General features: G+C 41.9%; 1 protein-coding gene across 1 annotated transcript in view; it reads left to right on the forward strand.

Moving 5' to 3' along the window:
• Window positions 1-19,200, forward strand: part of jing (AE binding protein 2 jing) — a 289,022-nt gene that overhangs the window by 215,688 nt on the left and 54,134 nt on the right. The gene's annotated exons all lie outside the window — the stretch shown is intronic.

The following is a 19,200-nucleotide window of genomic DNA, read 5'->3' on the forward strand; positions in this document are numbered from 1 at the left end:
ACCTCAACGCGGCCCGCGTTGAGTCTCCAGTCTCGCCGGAGCCCCCCCCCCCTTCGTCCGCCCCGCCCCTCTCCGCGACTCGCGAATTGAACCGTGCTCGCTGCACCGAGAGGAGAGTTTGCACAACCAACCGCGGCCGCCTCGCTAATCCACCAACCTCCTTCGTCCTCGCGTCTCTCGGCCAATTGCCCCCCTCCCCCCCCCCGCTCACCCCGTCGTGCGTCGAGCTCTTACCTATTTTCGTCCGCCCCCCTCCTCACCCCCTTCCCTGTCCTCTAGCTGGTTCGTCGACCAGGTTTTTTCCTCCCTCCGATCGTGTGTGCATGCCCGCTGCCGTGGCTGAGGAAAAAACGCCGTGCACTGAAAAATATAAAATATGGCAGATTTTACCCATGGTGTCTAGTTTTTTAAAAACCAGGAAAAACCGGGATTCATCAGGGAATGAAAATTTACCCGGAAAATCAGGGAAAAATCAGGGAAACTGCTCCAGAAACCGAGAATCTCTTCTCCAACCACCCAGGGATCGTTTTGTTTTCATATTTGGCGGTCTAATTTGACCGATTTTTGTATACTTCCTTGCAGATTGAAATCGATATTCATATCTGAAATTCTGGAAAATCATATTCTTTACCAAGAAAATCCCGGGATAATGGGAGAAAACTTCGGTTTCTCATCAGGGAATGAGCTCCTGAAAATCAGGGAAAATCAGGTAATGAGCTTTGCCAAGAAAACTAGACACCATGATTTTTCTGGCACAGTGATCCGAATATGGTCATTAACACCAGACTCTATGGTAGCATTTACCGTATGGACGTATTCATGCTAAAACGAATTATGCGCGCTGGGTTTGCGAGAAACATAGTTCCTTTTAGCATAAATACGTCCATATTATGGTAGCATTTACCATATTAAGGTAAACATCACCAGAAACCTAATAAATGCTACTGTATTTCTGGTTATATTCAGTTAATAGTATCACTGTGTAAAAATTCAAGTAGATTTAGAGTAGATGTTACCATACTTTTTTCAGTGTATGAACCTTCAGATATTTGCCATATCGATGGCCAATTTGCGAAATCACGTATCTATTTCTGTGCTACACCCCCCCCCCCCCTCCCCGGATTTGCCCATACGATCAATCAAGTCCTTTTGGCAGATCTGAACGAAAAAATTGGCCTCCGGCCAATTTATGCGCGGCGCTTCGCGCCGCGTACCGGCGCTACGCGCCGGCATTTGGGGGGCTTCGCCCCCCCATCCGCTTAGCGGATTGGTGCGGGGACCGCACGGGACTTTCTCGCTCGAGCCGGCGCTTCGCGCCGGCATAGACACTTTTACTGGAATATTTAGAAAAATACTGCCAATTTTACAAAATCATAAAGTTTGATTGGAATTTTGATCACAGGATAATAGTTATGAAATTTTTATTCAAACCATTGAACTTCATTGTAAATGTCTTCGCGATATGTGGTGAATTCATATATTCGGACTCGACTTGTTGATTTTATGAGGCATCTTCAATTAAATATGTAATTGATTAACTAAGTCTCCTGTCAAAGATGGCGATCCGTAAAAATCTTAGCTTTTCTACGATTCATTAGGATCCATTAGATTCATTGACATCATACTTCAGATACGATTTTATATTATAATCTCTCCTTAAGCACGGTCAAAAGCCATCAAATATCTACTTGAATGGGTAGAATGAATATTCGATGTTCAAATAGTCTTAAAACTAAACGGTTTTCGCTTAGCATCTCCCAAATTTTAAATTTGGCGGGCGAATCTACCTGCTGGAAGGTTCACGACACGCCCGCCAGGAGCGCCATCTCCTTACCGCGTATCCCCGTAACTCAAAGCGAAAACAATAGAGAGCGCCATCGACAAACGTCAACGAGAGACAAGTCAACAAACGTCACGTTATAACAATTATAACCTCCTTCATTAACAAGCATTAAATCAGTCATATTTGTGCCGAATTATTACATTATATTTGTGCTTAGTACCTCGTAAAAAGGAACCGCAAAAGATGGAATCTGCCGGGATTCTAAATTCATTAACAACAAACATATTAGTTTTTAATAAAGATCTAAGTGTCAGTTCTTGGCGTTAGCTTGATGATTCATAGTACCTTTGTAATGTGAGTATGTATCTAATTAGTTGTCTAATTTTGCTTTGTGATTACCTACGGAGTAATTTTGGAAATAGTATATGATGCATTATATAATGCATTTGAATTCCTAGGTTTCACCTGACTCAAAGCGTTTGCTGCTATTAGGTATCTAGAAGCGCTCCGACTCATTTATCAGAGAATTGAGCGTTTCCTATCGGCCCCTCTGCAATTATGAGATTAGTCCATGAATCCTTTAGGAACTTAAATTAATGACTCAGATGGTGCTTTTGAGCCAACTTTCAAAGAATTAAAGGCATTTTTTCAAAATCTACAGTCCATGAGCTCTCCGTGTGACCGAAGTGCTCTCCTCGCTATATGACGCGTAACCCTTCAATTTTTAGTTTAGTCCAAAGACCTCGTAGGAACTTAAATTAATGAACCAGGTGGTGCTCTGATGCCAACTTTCGAAGAATTGAAGGCATTTTATTTTTATTTTTTTTCAAATTTACAGTCCTTGAAAATGAGCTGTTTCGCGGAGCAAAGTGCCCTACTTTTGGGCCTCGTATCTCTTGAATTTTGAGTTTAGTCCAAAGATCTTTTTGGAACTTAAATTAATGACCCAGGTGATGTGCTTGATGCCCATTGTTAAAGAATTAAAGACATTTTTCAAAATTTACAGTCTTTCAAAATGAGCTTTCCGTGTGATTTTGCTAAAAATGGACAATTGAGCGTAGCCCCCCCAAATTTTAGCGTACCTCAAAATCGTTGAACGTGCATAAGGAGACCATAGATATGGTGTCCTGTGCCAATTTTGAATGAAATCGAACAGATAGATTCTGAGATATCGCTGTAGACAGATTTGGGGGACGCCACACGGACGGACACACATTTTTTCAAGTATGGTTATTTTTACTCCTGGGACCTTAAAACGTCTAGAAATGATGAAATTTCAACTTTTTTTTTTTTTTTTTTTGGAGGATGACAATACTTCCTCTCTACCCTATGGGAGCGAGAAAGTAAAAATAAACGCTAGGTTCTAAAATTATTAAGCATCTGAATTGTAAACAGGTAGGTACTATTGAGCCCTAATTCTTATTATTAAACGCATGCAACTTACAAATACGAGTACCACAGGTGAGGAAACGGTGGAGAAACGGAGACAACGAAACATAAACAACACAAAAATAAAGTTCAGTGGAACTATTTTTCAAGAGAATAAAATAATTAACACTGACTTCACACTTTAAATCACAGTTCTCCTGAATATAAAAGGGGTAAGAAACGATTAATCCAAAAAATTCTTCAGTTTCCAGAGGAATAGATTCAAAACGACAGAGCAATCTTGCAGCAGTGCAGTCAATACCAGCCAATTCGTTCAAGATGTAGCAAATGAGTCATTCATTTGTTTTTTTCATAATGAAGAATTAAAACACTTAAGACGGGGCATGACAGGTAGTGACAGGTTGACGGTGTGATGCCATGACGAAGTAAAGGGGTACCTCTGCACCAGAGACAAGTTGTCTTGCTGGTTGCAGTCATTTCCTCGTAAAGAGCGGTCGTCATTTATAGAAACAGGTTTTGTGGCAAAATCGGTTGCGATTTAAGTTTGTTAAGCCGTTAATTAATGAAATTAATCGACTCTTCTTATGATAATCTCATCATTCAGGAGGTGGTGGCGAGCGGAGAAATGTACAAGCCTACGTCACATCAGCCCTGGATAGACGATCAAATTCCGAACCAATTCCGATCAAAGTAGACATGCTGATGACTGGTGGTCACCATCTACCATCAAATTTTGACGGGCCCGCACTTTTTTGTTCAAAGTATGATCAGAACGGAGTGCCACCATTCATCATTTCCTGCCACAGGAAACATTTCTGCCAAGTTTTCATTATAAAATGAAGCAAATTAATGAGTTTAAGACTGATGACTCCCGACTCTTTGATGCTACTTTGATCGGAATTGGTTCGGGAATTTGATCGTCTATCCAGGGCTATCAAGCAACGATATAGCAAAAGAAGATCGTGACATATTTGGGTCACGTAATGCGTGAAACCCTCATTCCCATTGGACAGTGTGCATCTTACGTCATGGCCAAAACCAACAACGGCCGGCTTGCCACCTCCTTCTGCATGCGCCCGTCCGTTCTCCATTCTCTGCTCAACTTCGCACAGGCTTGGATTGTTATCTTGGTAATTTCCTATTTTTTTGGAAGAATTAATCAGGTAGCGTAACGTTCGTATCTTATCCGCTCTCCAACTGATCTCTTATCTCTGGTCCAAACTCTTGTTCCTCTTCTGAGCTAATCTTTTCTCTTGATTTGTCTTTACTTTGTATTCTTCACACCTAACCTAGTTACTTCATCTGTCATCATGTACGTTTTCCTTGGAGCCAGTCAATTGGTTCGTATGCTTAATAATTTTCCTGTCGAAGATTCTGTATCCTTGGCAGTTAGTGGTGCTTCTGCTTGTTGCCTTCCTCCGGCAAACCATGATCTTTGGCTCCGATCGATCCTAAAAACCCAGATTCTTAAGCGCCTTTCAAGAAATGAAGCCTTCGACAAAGACAGGGATATTCTTATCATTCTAGCAGGGACTAACGACATCAAGGCGGAAGTTGATGTCCCAGCCCTTAAAAAGGCCTTGAAGGCCCTCCTTCTTTATGCCGAAAGACACTTTCGCTTCATCGTCGTCGGCAGAATCCCTCCTATTCCTCTCTTTCCTGCGCATGTCAATCGCAAGATTGATGTGGTCAATCAATGGTTGTCGAGCTTTTGCTCCAGAGAATCATTGCGTGATCGTGTTCTTGTGGTTGACAGCTTCTCTCCCTTCATGCGTCAAGACTCTTGGGAGCCTGACCGCCGATTTTACGAAAAGTTTTATTTTCCTAAAAGAGGTCATCAGAATCGCCGAGTAGACTTGCTTCACTTGAATCGAGAGGGTCTGCGCATCCTTCATCGTCTCCTCCTGGAAGCGGCTGAGCGTTTCACAACCTAAAGTCTTCCCTTTTTTTTTGTCCTCAACTCTCCAAACTGTGCTCGAAGTATCCAACCGGTTCTCTAAAGGACCACTGAACAGTATTGACCGGAATGTGTGTACTTTATTCTATCCACATTTCATTGCAATACTATCATTGGCTCCTCTAAATTTACAGCACTAAGGTTTTACAAACACAGCTACTTTAAATACACCATAATTAATCAATGTTTTGAATTCATGTGAGTGTCAACACAAAGTTTACTAAAGATGAGAATAATTTCAATTTCTTCATTGCAAGTGCTGTTCAGTTTCATGTTTTGAATTCATGTTGAGTGTCAACACAAAGTTTACTAAAGATGAGTATAATTTTAATTTCTTCATAGCAAGTGCTGTTCAGTTTCATACAGTGGTCATTGTTTGTTCATGGTTCGCATTTTCTTCCTTGGATTTACGAATTGATGCCTTGATCACAGGCTTCATCTCTAACGGATGTATGGCTTACTATTTGTTCAAAGGTATTGGAATTAAGTAATCATATAAGTAAAGATTACCACTTATATTTAGTTGTCAAGCATTGTGTGGGATTAAAATTTAAGAAGTGCCTACTTTTGGTAGCTAGTTCCTTCTTAAATTTTAACCAGGGGGCCAATTATTTAAAGTTTAAAGCAGCCCGATAAGACATCCAATTGCAATATATTACATGGTTAAGATAGGGCTATGTCTTATAGTTTCAGGCTCATGCCACAATCACACGCTGAATGTGGCTTGAATGTAGAAGTCATCGACCCGATGCCTGAATTTTGCGCGTGACGCGCAAAATTCAGCAACGATTCTCAGCAACCACCAATTTTGAATTTGTTTGAACTATTCAAGTAGATTTGATACACATCGGGATGAAAATAACTCGAATCTGCTAAATTTCAGCCGATTACTGATGACTTCTACATTCAGCTGCTAAATTCAGCGTGTGATTGCAGCATGACTTAGCTTCAATAATTAGGCCGCAGGTGGCCTCATTTTTAGCACTGAAATAACCTATCCCAGCAGCAAACATAATTTGGATGATGGAATAACTGTTTAAATATGGACTGCGTATAGAAGTAAAGAATCAAGTCTATTGAATTGCTTTCAAAAAGATGCAACTTTTCCTTTTTGTGAAAAATGCCCCAGAATTTGAATAATTTGTGTTTTTCCACCCAAGCATTCTGGTTTTAAATGAACTGAACGGGAATGCATGCATTCAGTTTCCCTTAAGGTCAGGTTGCATAATTTTAATGGCAATGGAACTTGATTCATTTCTAAATATCACTGTTCAAATGAGCTTTAGGATTTCCAAAACAGGATTTTATAGGTATCTATTTACTTACGAGGACCCTGCATTAACAATGCCAAGTAAGATTTTCTTGGGAGCGCAGAGCCTGCAAAGCAGCAATGGAACTTGATTCATTTCTAAATATCACTGTTCAAATGAGCTTAAGGATTCCCAAAATAGGATTTTATACCTATTTATCTCAGAGGACCCTGCGTCAACAACGCTAAGTAAGAACTGCTTGGGAGCGCAGAGCTTGCAAACGTTTCTGATTTCATACCCTATCATTTCTCCATGGTCAGCCGATGATGTCGCAAAGGAAGATTAAATCCATTCTGCCAATACCTACCATTCCTCAGACACAAGCAGATATTAATTTGGCTATTAAGTACAGTCAATCACTATTTCTACATATTTTGTGTCCAATACTCTGAACTTTTTCAGGTCGCTTATGCTACGTTCGAGGAGAGGTACTGTGTGAACTCGGAGGAAGGGAATCGCAAGGTTGTTGTGATTGAGTTAATAATTTATATCAACAACTGTAAAGTATGGTATTTGGTACATATATAGACCCTGCGTCAACAATTCTAAGTAAAAAATTGCTTGGAAGCGCAGAGGTGGCAAACATTTCTGATTTCATACCTCATCATTTCTCCTCGGTCAACCAATGGTGTCGCTGAGGAAGATTTAATCCATTCTGCCAATACCATTCCTCAGACACAAGCAGATATTGAGTTAGCCATTAATTACAGTCAACAACTATTTCTACATGCTTTGTGTCCAAGGAAACTGTAACGGTCAGAGGTTGAATAGTTTGCATCGTTACCTGGGCTCGGCTTTGAACTTCACCGCAATGTCAGAAAGTAGAAGACAGAAAGCAATGTTCTTCTCTTCATGTTCAAAAAGTATCGGGGAAATAAATAGATCTAAGTGGTTATGTCCATTAGCAGGATAGATCAGTAGGTATCGTCAGCGCTGACACCCAACATTACAGCACATGCATTTCAAATGAAGAAGGCACTCCTCTTGGAGCTTTATTATTCTAGGTTTTGGTGTAGAGAATAGGTCGAAGAAGAATTCGATTTACTCGAGATTCATGATACTCATTGAGCGAGGGCATAGAACAAATTCTAGCCCAGCCTCGGATTCTCATTCTATGACGAGTGAGGTAGAGACATGTGATGGTGAAGGAAGAAAGGTAGTCGCAACTGGAGTTGAGCCGCCATTTTAAAGGCTGTGACGCGCAGAGGGTACATGGTGTGCCATGCAATCAGGATGAACCCAAAACGTACACGATGCCGTGTGACGTCAAGAAGGTACGAAATGCGACTACCATTCTTTATCCGCTTTGGAATGAATCTGCATCTTGTTGTTGAATCGGGTTTGAACCAATCAAAGAGCGGTATGGACATGGCATTACTCTCCCACATTCCGACTCTCAATCTCCATTCCTGTCGGTGATAACGTGGATCTTTGTTTACAACATCTAAGTCAAGGTGTTTCTATTTTATTTCATTTACTTTTTGTGTCATTAGTTCTTAATTTTGACATTTGATTTCATCATTCGCTGGGTAACAATGCATTATAGTAGTATTAAAACAATAATAAACGATTTGCATCGTAATATCGTGAATATAATCGGGTGTAGTGTTTTACTTTCTGTTCCTCAACCCTTTACTGGTCTCATGTTTTCATCATTTCATCCGTTCGCTCACAGTTTAAGCTGAGTAGGATAGTTGTGCAAGGATTCTTTTTGGTATGTAGCAGTTGCTAACTTTTTTATCTCCAATTTTAATACATTTAATCCATTTGTTAGAATGTTACGCCCAGACTGCGGAGCTTCCCACCGATGAGTGATCTCGATACCCCCTTGAGATGGTCTGCACTCCTCGTATTTTGAGTTTAGTCCTATTTTTCAGGAACTCAAATCAATGATTCAATTGCGTTTGATGCCAAATTTCACAGAATTAACGGCATTTTTCAAAATTTTAGTCCATATATTCTGTGTGATTTCGCAGTGCCCTCACTAAATGACGCGTAACCCTTCAATTTTTAGTTTAGTCCAAAGACCTCGTAGGAACTTAAATTAATGAACCAGGTGGTGCTCTTATGCCAACTTTCGAAGAATTGAAGGCATTTTTTTTTATTTTTTTTTATTTTTTTAAAATTTACAGTCCTTGAAAATGAGCTGTTTCGCGGAGCAAAGTGCCTACTTTTGGGCCTCGTAATCTCTTGAATTTTGAGTTTAGTCCAAAGATCTTTTTGGAACTTAAATTAATGACCCAGGTGATGTGCTTGATGCCCATTGTTAAAGAATTAAAGACATTTTTCAAAATTTACAGTCTTTCAAAATGAGCTTTCCGTGTGATTTTGCTAAAAATGGACAATTGAGCGTAGCCCCCCCAAATTTTAGCGTACCTCAAAATCGTTGAACGTGCATAAGAAGACCATAGATATGGTGTCCTGTGCCAATTTTGAATGAAATCGAACAGATAGATTCTGAGATATCGCTGTAGACAGATTTGGGGGACGTCGGACGGACGGACACACATTTTTCCAAGTATGGTTATTTTTACTCCTGGGACCTTAAAACGTCTAGAAATGATGAAATTTCAACTTTTTTTTTTTTTTTTTTTTGGAGGATGACAATACTTCCTCTCTACCCTATGGGAGCGAGAAAGTAAAAGTAACTGAACGTAACTTAAAGACGAACATTTTTAACCTTGCAGGATCCATGAATGCAGGAAATCACGTTACTTTGGACTTTATGTTCCGTCGCTTAGTCGATACACTGGAAAAAAAAACACGTTGGATCTAGAGTCCAGACTCTTCAAAACATCGACAAGAAAAAATACTCTTGATTCAATCGGATTTTTGCTTAAATCAAAAGGAAATCCGCTCAAATCAAGAGTATTTTTTCTTGTCGATGTTTTTAAGAGTCTGCGGACTCTAGATCCAATGTGTTTTTTTTTTCAATTGCACTGCGCGTCGGCGCGTATATAAGGGCGCTCTTCGGCGGAGTGCTGCGGAGTTATTTGCATCGACTTCGCGTTGGTGGCTAATTTATTTCTGGCCGACCAATGGCAGTCGCCGATCCCCGGGGAGCGGGGGGCCGGGAAGGATTTTCCAATTAATCCCCCGGCCGAGGCGGATTTTATTGCGCGAATTTCCTCGCTCCCGAGTGCAGCGTGCAGCGTGCAACGAGTGCATCGGCCTCTCAAAATGCCTCACGGTCGCCCCGACCCGGGCTGCACATGGCAGGACCACACGGTGGCCTAAAATTAATAGCCCATCGCGTAGAGTTAAGTAGCGTTCTTGTGTGCGATTTTCAGAGATGAGGATAGGTCTGCCGTAATAGCGAAGAGAGCAGTAAGTGCACAAATGAAGTTTTGAGAAAACGGGTTCAGAAGCTTCCGACCGGAAAGTTTAATTCAAAGAAGCCTCCGCTCACTGTCAAATTGCCACTAATCGTCCGAATGACTCCTAGGAATCGTTTGGATGATTGAAAATCGACTGATTTTATTTCAATTACATAAAAAGGGTATTCAACTCAGGGTGTCTAGCATCAGGAAAAACCGGAAAATTTGGAAAATATCAGGAATTTTGGCCGATCAGGAAAAAATCAGGAAAATATCAGGAAAATCGAAAAATCGGACGTTTTATCGGGATTTTTTCTCGCTTTGTCAAAAAATTTAGTTTCCGCATGCATTTATGCAATAAATATAGATTTTACGAGAAAAATCAGAAAAATATCAGGAATTTTTTATAAAATATCAGGATTTTTCAAAATTAAAAAATACTAGACATCCTGTTCATTCATTTTCACGCCAGGCAAGACAGCCGTAAGTGCTATCTTCTGCATGCTTTCGTGGTTGCATTTCGGACACACAACAAACACATTTTCAGGTTAGAAATCGGCAGATGAGAACGGCACTTTACTAACTTGAAAGCACCGTTTTCATTGGATCCCTTGAGGAATATTGTCTTTTATTATTTAAACATGACGACGCTCGAACATAATGTAACGAGGTAATACGCTCGTGCACAAATTTTCTATCAAAAGCTAAACATTTTACGACAATTTTTTTGCACCTGTGCCAAAATGGCATCATTTTCCCCAAGACAACACGCTACGTATTATGTTACATCGGGGAGTGGGAGTCCCAACGGCTGGAAAGGGTGCATCTAGTAACCAGAATCGCCCAAAATCGGTTGTTGAGAATAACAGTGAAAATTGCCCCAGGAATCTCAAAGAGTGTGAATGATAATTTGGGAACAGCGAGGAACCCTTCCTTTCGGGACACCGTGTGGATGCTAATTTACTCCATTCGGGAGGATCTCGGTCGGAAACCAGTTTTTGGCTCAACCTCAATTTTTAATTCCCGCGGTAAATTTCGCATTCCTTGACACCACACCAGCAACCAACTCCAGAGTCCAGACGAAAACCCCGTGTTGCCAACTTCCTCCGAAACAACTTGACGATGGACAAATAGACAGGGAGAGCTACACTTGAAAATAAAACACATTGGATCTAGAGTCCAGACTCTTGAAAACATTGACAAGAAAAAATACTCTTGATTCAATCGGATTTTTGCTTGAATCTAAACGAAATCCGCTTAAATTACGAGGCTTGGTTCTTGATTCATGCCGCAATCAGACGCTGAATTTAGCACCTGAATGTGGAAGTCAACTGTCATCCCTCAACGGCTGATATTTAGCAAATTCGAGTTATTTTCATCCAGATGTGTATCAAATCTACTCGAATAGTTCAGACAAATTCAAAATTGGTCCGATGGTTGCTGAGAATCGTTGCTGAATTTTGCGCGTCACGCGCAAAATTCAGGCGTCGGGCCGATGACTTCCACATTCAATCCACATTCAGCTCCCACATTCAGCGTGTGATTGCGGCATCTAGCTAGATTCTGATTGAATCAAGAGTACTTTTTCTTGTCGATGCTTTTAAGAGTCTGGACTCTAGATCCAATGTGTTTTTTTTTTCCAGTGTATGCAAAATTTCATGTACTTTAAATTTTTTTGAAGTCCTTCATGAAAGATTGCGGACACTAAATTTTTGCAACATAGGAATAGTTAAAATTTAATTTCTCAATTTTGGAAAACGAGGAATAAAAGTTATCTTGAGTCGAACTTCAGAGGTCCTTGTTGGATCTTCAGTCATGCGTTGCGGGTTTCATATCCGGCCTCTGAAAACCCTCTGAAATTTCATGGTATTTCCTGAATGATCCAAAGGAAGTCTGAAACGCCGCAAAAGGAGATACGTGGTTTCCCACTTTTGGCCATCGATGTCTAAAGATCATGCAATTCGTCTAATGGTTCAATCAAGCCTCAAATTTTCGCCTCAAATATCGCTGAAATTCCTTCCCCGAACAATCTTTCCCTTCCCGTTAAAGCGTGAGTCACATAATCTCATCGCGTGCATCCGTGAGAAAATTACCCGAATTTTTCGGTTCGGAATTTGTTGGTACAGGCCTCGTCTCGGGAAGAATTTCGCCGTGCTAAGGAAAAACGCCGTACAAGCCTTCAGGCGCTGCCAAATCTCCTCCGCTAAAGTACGAATTTTCGGGGAAATCCGTGAATATTTTTCTGCCAATTTTTCAGAGAATTTTATTCGTAGTCGGATCTAAATTTTCTGAGAGTTTCAAGAGGAAATACCCATAACTCTCCTCAGAATTGTACGGTTTTTTGAAAGAAATTTGGCAGCTCTAGAATGCTCTTACGACGTTTTTTCGCAGCACGGCGGAATTCTAATCGGTATTTCCGTCGGAGTTGTTCCGAGATTTTGAGTCCGCGGGCGGCAACCGAGATAATTTCTGGGTCTGGCGATTTTGAGTCGTTCCTTTTTTCTTTCTCCCACACGTTGCCCCGAAAATGAACCAAGCTATTTTCTCGATGAATTTTGCGGTAATAGGTTTGCAGGGTTAGAGGGTATGTTCCCGAAGGGGAGTCATGAGCTCCAATCCTCACATTGCAAAATTTACTGATGCTAAGGTACATTTTTTTCACGTTCCACCTGATAGATTTCAAAAGTCTTTTTTATTTGGATTGCATTTTGCAAAAAGGAACCAAGAGTATTCCAATATGTAGCTAAGATTGTGCAACACACATTCTTTGAAATAAAATTTCTGAAATCATGCAAAAAATTAAATTTACAATGGTAAATTTTGCCTTGAATTTATAGACTATTTGGACCAAAGATGAAACTTCTTTAGATGATCAGTTGATATTTGCAAGGTAAAAAAATTTCCACAATCTTAGCGACATTGGAATGCTCTTGGTTCCTTTTTGCAAAATGCAATCCGTTTGATCCCTCGAGACATTCTTCTGGATTTTAAGGACAGAATTTTTTCTTTCTTTTCTCTACTTCAAATATCCCTGATGCCGCAATCAGACGCTGAATTTAGCACCTGAATGTGGAAGTCAACAGTCATCGCCCAACGGCTGAAATTTAGCAAATTCGAGTTATTTTCATCCAGATGTGTATCAAATCTACTCGAATAGTTCAGACAAATTCAAAATTGGTCCGATGGTTGCTGAGAGTCGTTGCTGAACTTTGCGCGTGACGCGGAAAATTCAGGCATCGGGCCGATGACTTCCACATTCAAGCCACATTCAGCTCCCACATTCAGCGTGTGATTGCGGTGTACGGGAATATTCAGCAAATGGGGCGATCCGATTGGTTGACACGAACGGTTTTTTTTAAACAAATCGAAAATATGATGGACTTACTGCTCGGTCTCTAGTCGGTTGTCGTTAGTTAGTCAATTACTTACCTTCTTCGTCCATCGCGTCCAACCGCTTCCACCATCAGGATCATCCCATTTTCTCCTCCGTCTCTCTTGTCTATCGCTGTGTCTATCACATTCAGTAATCAGCCCGCTGATGCCACCATCAGGATCACCCCATTTCCCCCTCCGTCTCTCATGTCCATCGCTTTGTCTATCATATTCAAAGATCAGCCCGCTAATGCCACCATCAGGATCACCCCATCCCCCCTCTGTCTCTTATGTCCATCGCTTTGTCTATCATATACAATAATCAGCCCGCTGATGCCATCATCAGGATCACCCCATTTCCCCCTCCATCTCTTATGTCTATCGCTTTGTCTATCATATTCAATAATCAGCCCCCTGATGTCCGGTTTCCCTTGATCCGCGGGGTGGCCTCGCGCCGCGACGCACCAGACGCGAGCCGAACGCGCTCGGTCGGTCGCCATGGCGACGCGTAATAGAATTAGCCGGGATTAAAGGGGCTCGAATTGGGGGTGGAGGGGGTTGGGGGGGGCGGGGGAAGGGGGTGGGCCGTTGTTATTACGTCTTAATAAGGCTTCAAAGTGCAGTTAATGGGGAAGACGACGGCGGGGAAGTGAGCGGACGAGAGGAAACACAAGTTGGAGGCGTTCGTGCCGTGTGGTAAAATCGCTGTCTCCGCACGGTGTAAATTCCTGGATTTCAGCGCCATCTGGCAACGCGAGTTGCAGTCGTGCGTGCTTTGTCAGACGGCGGAACGGGCCCGGCGAAAATCGTGCGGAGTCATTTGAAATTTCGTACAGTGCTCTCCATGTCCTTCAAAAGTTCCCGGATTCGGTACTTTTTTGTTCCAATTTCTCCCACTCCATAATCGGAAAAAGTTCCGGGATTCCTTTTAAGTTTTTCTAAAGTTCCGAGAAAGTTCCGGAGAATGCAAAAGATCCGGAGCTTTTTGGCAATTTCAAAAATTCCGGAACAATTCAAGACAATCTCAAAATTTCCTGAATTTGGAACTAGTCCCGGGAAATGGGAGCACTGATTTCGTATGAACATGTGGTTTTATTGAAAAGTCAACGGCCCTAGCGAATGGTCCCACTCCATGATCGGCAAAAGTTCCGGGATTCCTTTTAGATTTTTTCCAAAGTTCCAAGAATTTTCCGGAAAATGCAAAAGATCCGGAACTTTTCGGGAATTTCAAAAATTCCGGGAAAAATTCAAGAAAATCTCAAAATTTCCGGAATGAAGCGAGTTCCGGGAAATGGGAGCACTGATTTCGTATGAACATGTGGTTCTATTGAAAAGTCAACAGCCCGAGCGGGTGGTTGGTTTTGGGCTAAATGCGGCCACAGGGTTGCCACATCAGGGAATACGGGGAAAACCGGGAAATGACAGGGAATTTTATGAGGTCAAGGAAAACCGAGAAATCAGTGGCGTGGCGTGATTTGCGATTTATCGATTGTTATGCCATTTAAACCCATGGAAAAGGATCGATTAACAGGGTGTTCGCAGCGAACACCTTAATAATCGATTCTTTACCGTAGGTTTAAATGGCATAACAATCGATTTATCGCAATTCACGCCACGCCACTGCGAGAAATGTCAGGGAATATGACGAAAATGTCAGGGAAAATTTGTTAGATCACCTTTATTTGCTTTCTAGAATGGGTTTGAGGTTTCGAACGACAAATTTTACCTGAAAACTATTTCTAATTACACTCAAAAAACAAGTATGGGAAGAGTGACTTACCGGCCGAGTTATGGATCATGGAGCCATAAAATATAGTTCGTGGAGCCATGCTTAAGGGTTCACGAACAATAAGGTATGGCTCAGAAAGCCATACTGTAGACGGTAATAAGTCACTTCGGTTAGAAATTTTGGGTCTTCGAGCCATTTTTTACGGGTCTCAGAGTCATACCTTTTTTTGAGTGTATGTCTTCTTAACAACCTGTCATATCATCAATGGTCGGGGAACTTCACCAAAATGTGTCAGGGAATTTTATTTTCTAAACTCTGTGGCAACCCTGTGCAACGCGAATGCAGTTGGTTCGGTCGCAATCGCCCTGGCCGTTGACACCGGGTCTATTTGCCTCGCACTCTGTTGCCAGTTTTAGGGTATGTTCATGAAATTTTTTCGGATGGGCACCCTGTTCATCGATCCTTTTCCATAGGTTCAAATGACAGAATAATCGATGTATCGCAAAGCACGCCGCGCCGCTGAATGCACCATTTTATCGACACTGAGAAAACCCTCGTGAGGGGCGTGGGAACCAAGTCGTAAACTGGTAAATTACACCCTATTTCTAGCTGTTCATAAGAAACATTTGGTTTCTTTCTTGAGACCCGACGTTATAGAATCATTTGAAAATTAACACGAACTATTTTATTCTAGCATCTTCCACTCATTGACTGTGCTCAGGCGCGGTGCTTGAGGATTCAGCCGAAAATGAAACTTAAAAACCGAATAGAAAGCTCATACGGCGTTCTTCCTTAAGGTCCAGTTACGCGATCAAATTGAGGCATCAAATTGGGCCTCTCATTGGTCGCATACTCACCTCAGGTCTTTTTCCACCAATCAGAGCTTCAGTTTGATGGCTCAATTTGATCGTGTAACTGAACCCTTAGCACGGCAGCATACTTGTTCAATTTCTTGAGGGTTCAGTTACACGATCAAATTGAGCCATCAAACTGAAGCTCTGATTGGTTAAAAAAGACCTGAGGTGAGGATGCGACCAATGAGAGGCCCAATTTGATGGCTCAATTTGATCGTGTACCTGGACCTTAACCTAGGGTATCCTCCTATACCACGTATGTACGAATTTCATCAACTTTCAGACAGCTGCAAATTCTCTATTGATGTGATATCCCAGTTCGACCATGACGAATCAGCTCAAAGCCCAATACACGGAAAAATGGATTGCTGATTTAATCGTTAAAAAAAAGTGACTGCATTGTTTCAACTGTGCATTTTACGATGGTGGAAAGCTACTCTAACCATGGGGAGATGGTTAATTTAGCATTTTTTTATACACTGGAAAAAAAAAAACATTGGATCTAGAGTCCAGACTCTTGAAAACATTGACAAGAAAAAGGACTCTTGATTCAATCAGATTTTTGCTGAAATCAAAAGAAAATCCGCTCAAATTAAGAGGCTTGGTTCTTGAGTTAAGCTTAAATCTAATTGAATCAAGAGTATTCTTTCCTGTCGATGTTTTTATGAGTCTGGACTCTAGATCCAATGTGTGTTTTTCCAGTGTAGTAAAATCTACATTGAAAGTCACTTTTTCAAACTTAAAAATCGTCGAATTAGCAATTTAATTTTTCCGTGCGAAACGTGGCCGGTTGCCTCCGATCGCGGCGCGCGGTCGCGTGCCCGCAATCGGATGCGCACCGAAGCATCGCGAGTTGCGTGCAGCGCGCCTGGCTAATCTCCAGATAAGCGATCCACGGACATCCCATCCCGATCTCGAAAACCACTCTCCGAGCATCGAATCCCTACGGATGTTGCGCGGTTCTTACGCGGCTCGTCAGAGCATGCATAACCCATAGCGCTCAGGGCTGGACTCACCCTACTCCCCCCCCCCCGTTTCCTGATTGATTCCCTGCTCCTCCCCCCCCCCCCCCGGGTTGGTCGTCCGCGATCCCGTCGGAAGTAATTAATTATGCCGCGAGAGTCGACTAGTTTTCCGCTCCGCTCGGCGCAAAGCGACGGCGTCATCGTTTCCCTCACCGTCCGCGTCTCGTCGACGGGGATCCTCGCCAGTCGGGATGCCTTTTTTTCGCCGTTTCAGTGCGTTGAAAAGTATCGATTTTAGACGAGAAGCCCAGAGGCGGATCCAGCAATTTGGCAACACCGGATTTCCTCCATTTAAACCTATGCTAAATGATCGATTCTTGTTAGAGCACCTAGCCCTCAAAGAACCGAGACATTCCTATTGGTTTAAATGGAGGAAAGACAATGTTGCAAAATTTCTGGATCCGCCTCTGGAGAAGCCCCGTTTCGATAGGCATCGATCGTTTTACATACTGTCGTGCTGAGGAAAAAATAACATATCGCACCTTCCGGCCGAAATATCGCAAGCGCCATGCGACGTTTCAAAATTTCCGCCGCCATTGTAATTTTTTACTGAGGTATTGTTAGCCATTAAATAACAGGGAAAAAAAATCAACATTGAATGAAATTTCACAACGTCCGAACGTTCTCATTCTGTGTTCTTCCGTATAGCACGACAGTAATCGGTGTTGTTTTCTCAGTAGGACTCTAACTCCAAGTGCAATTTTTTCAGTGAGTTGGACTTATAGCCAAAGTGCAATAAAAATCCAAGTAACTGGAAATCTCAATACAGTAGACTCTGGATTATCCGGATCGATTTTGCAACCGTGTAACTACGTACGCATTCCGATAAGTGAGCGGATCTGCGTAGAAGCGGTCGCAAGGCATATTGGCGCCTGCAAGGCTGAAGGAATACTTCACGCATTGCGCCAAACAGTGAGGTCGGCGTGGAACGCATTAGCGCCTACTAGATTGCATAAATACTTCTCGCATTACGCCAAACGCAGTGCAGTCGGTTAGTTAGCCTAAAACGCACATTAGCGGCTACAAGACTGCATGAATACTTCACGCATTGCGCGCTTTAATCGTTGTATTGTAATTTATCGTTGTCGGCTACCATTCACAATCACCATTGAGTCGTTCAGTTTGACGTTAACCTTTTAAATTCGTGTTGGTATGTACATGATGTATATACAATAAGAATACTGTGGTGTTGGTTGGTGGTGTTTGTGTTTACTAATTATCTGGATTTCTCTTTCATCCGGATGGGGCCCGGCACCAATTAATCCGGATAATCCAGAGTCTACTGTACAGAGAGAAAAAGCTCTCTCGAGCTACTCGAGCACAATTTTCCCTCAAAAAGGTGCCCTGTTTGGTGCAACACTAGTTACTTGAGTTTTTTCCCCTCTGATGGAGATTTCCACTTCTCTGGATTTTTAACGCACGTTGACTACACATCTAACTTACTGGAAATCTCAATATACAGAGAGAAAAAGCACACTCGAGCTACTCGAGCACAATTTTCCCTTCGACATACATCCCGTGGTGCAATCAATTTGTGCAATTTGCCTTTGAGTTAAATTACTGAGCTAGAGGCACCATCGTGTCTCCGGTGAAATATTTCTGAAGAGTAGATAGTTGAATCTACATTTCTACAATCCCATACTTTTGCATTAACTCAACATAGTTGCGTGTGAATCTAACACGCGCAGTCAGGGTCGTTGATCCGAAAGCGGTCTGGCAGATTTAAATTCTGCCATGCTAAGGAAAAGCGCCGTATGAACCTTCAGGCGTTGCCAAATTTCCTTTGATAAAACGCAAATATCCTGGTAAACTTATGAAAATTTTCCTCCCAGTTCTTTAGGTAATTTTGTTCGCAATTTCACCTAAAGATTCTGAAAATTTTAAGGAAAAATATTCATAACTTTCCTCAAAAATAAACATTTTATCGAAGGAAATTTGGCAACTCTCAAATGTTCATACGGCGTTCTTCCTCAGCACGGCAGAATTGGCGACGAGGATATTGACGTAACGCTTCAACATTTAAGCTCTGCCGTAATGTCGTGGAGTTATTTTTGAATCCGTATCGTTTTGATGTTTTTTTTTTCTCTCTTTCTTTTTATCTCAACGCACGCGATCCACAATTTTTGATGTGATGCTAATTCGGAGCGTTTGCTTTGTTTCAGGTGAGAACTCTTTACTTGCCGTGCCATTTCATCCACTTATCGAGATGAGCCTGGAAAAACATTGACTTGTATGGAGGACAGGGTTCATCACAGAGTGTAGTTACGCCTTTTATGTCAGGTTTGCGACGAAATGAATTACCCCGTCTGTGAGCCAACTGTCGGGCTTTGTGTAAAACCATTTCTTCATTATTTTGAGTTTGTTCATTGTAATTTTCAATGGTTGTTGCGTTTTTGAAGAATAGAGAGTGCCCTCAGTGCATAGTCTGTAGACAAGGTACGAATTTAAGCTTTCTGCACTGGGA

Source organism: Bemisia tabaci, chromosome 9 (assembly GCF_918797505.1).
Source record: "Bemisia tabaci chromosome 9, PGI_BMITA_v3".
NCBI classification, from domain to species: Eukaryota; Metazoa; Arthropoda; class Insecta; order Hemiptera; family Aleyrodidae; genus Bemisia; species Bemisia tabaci.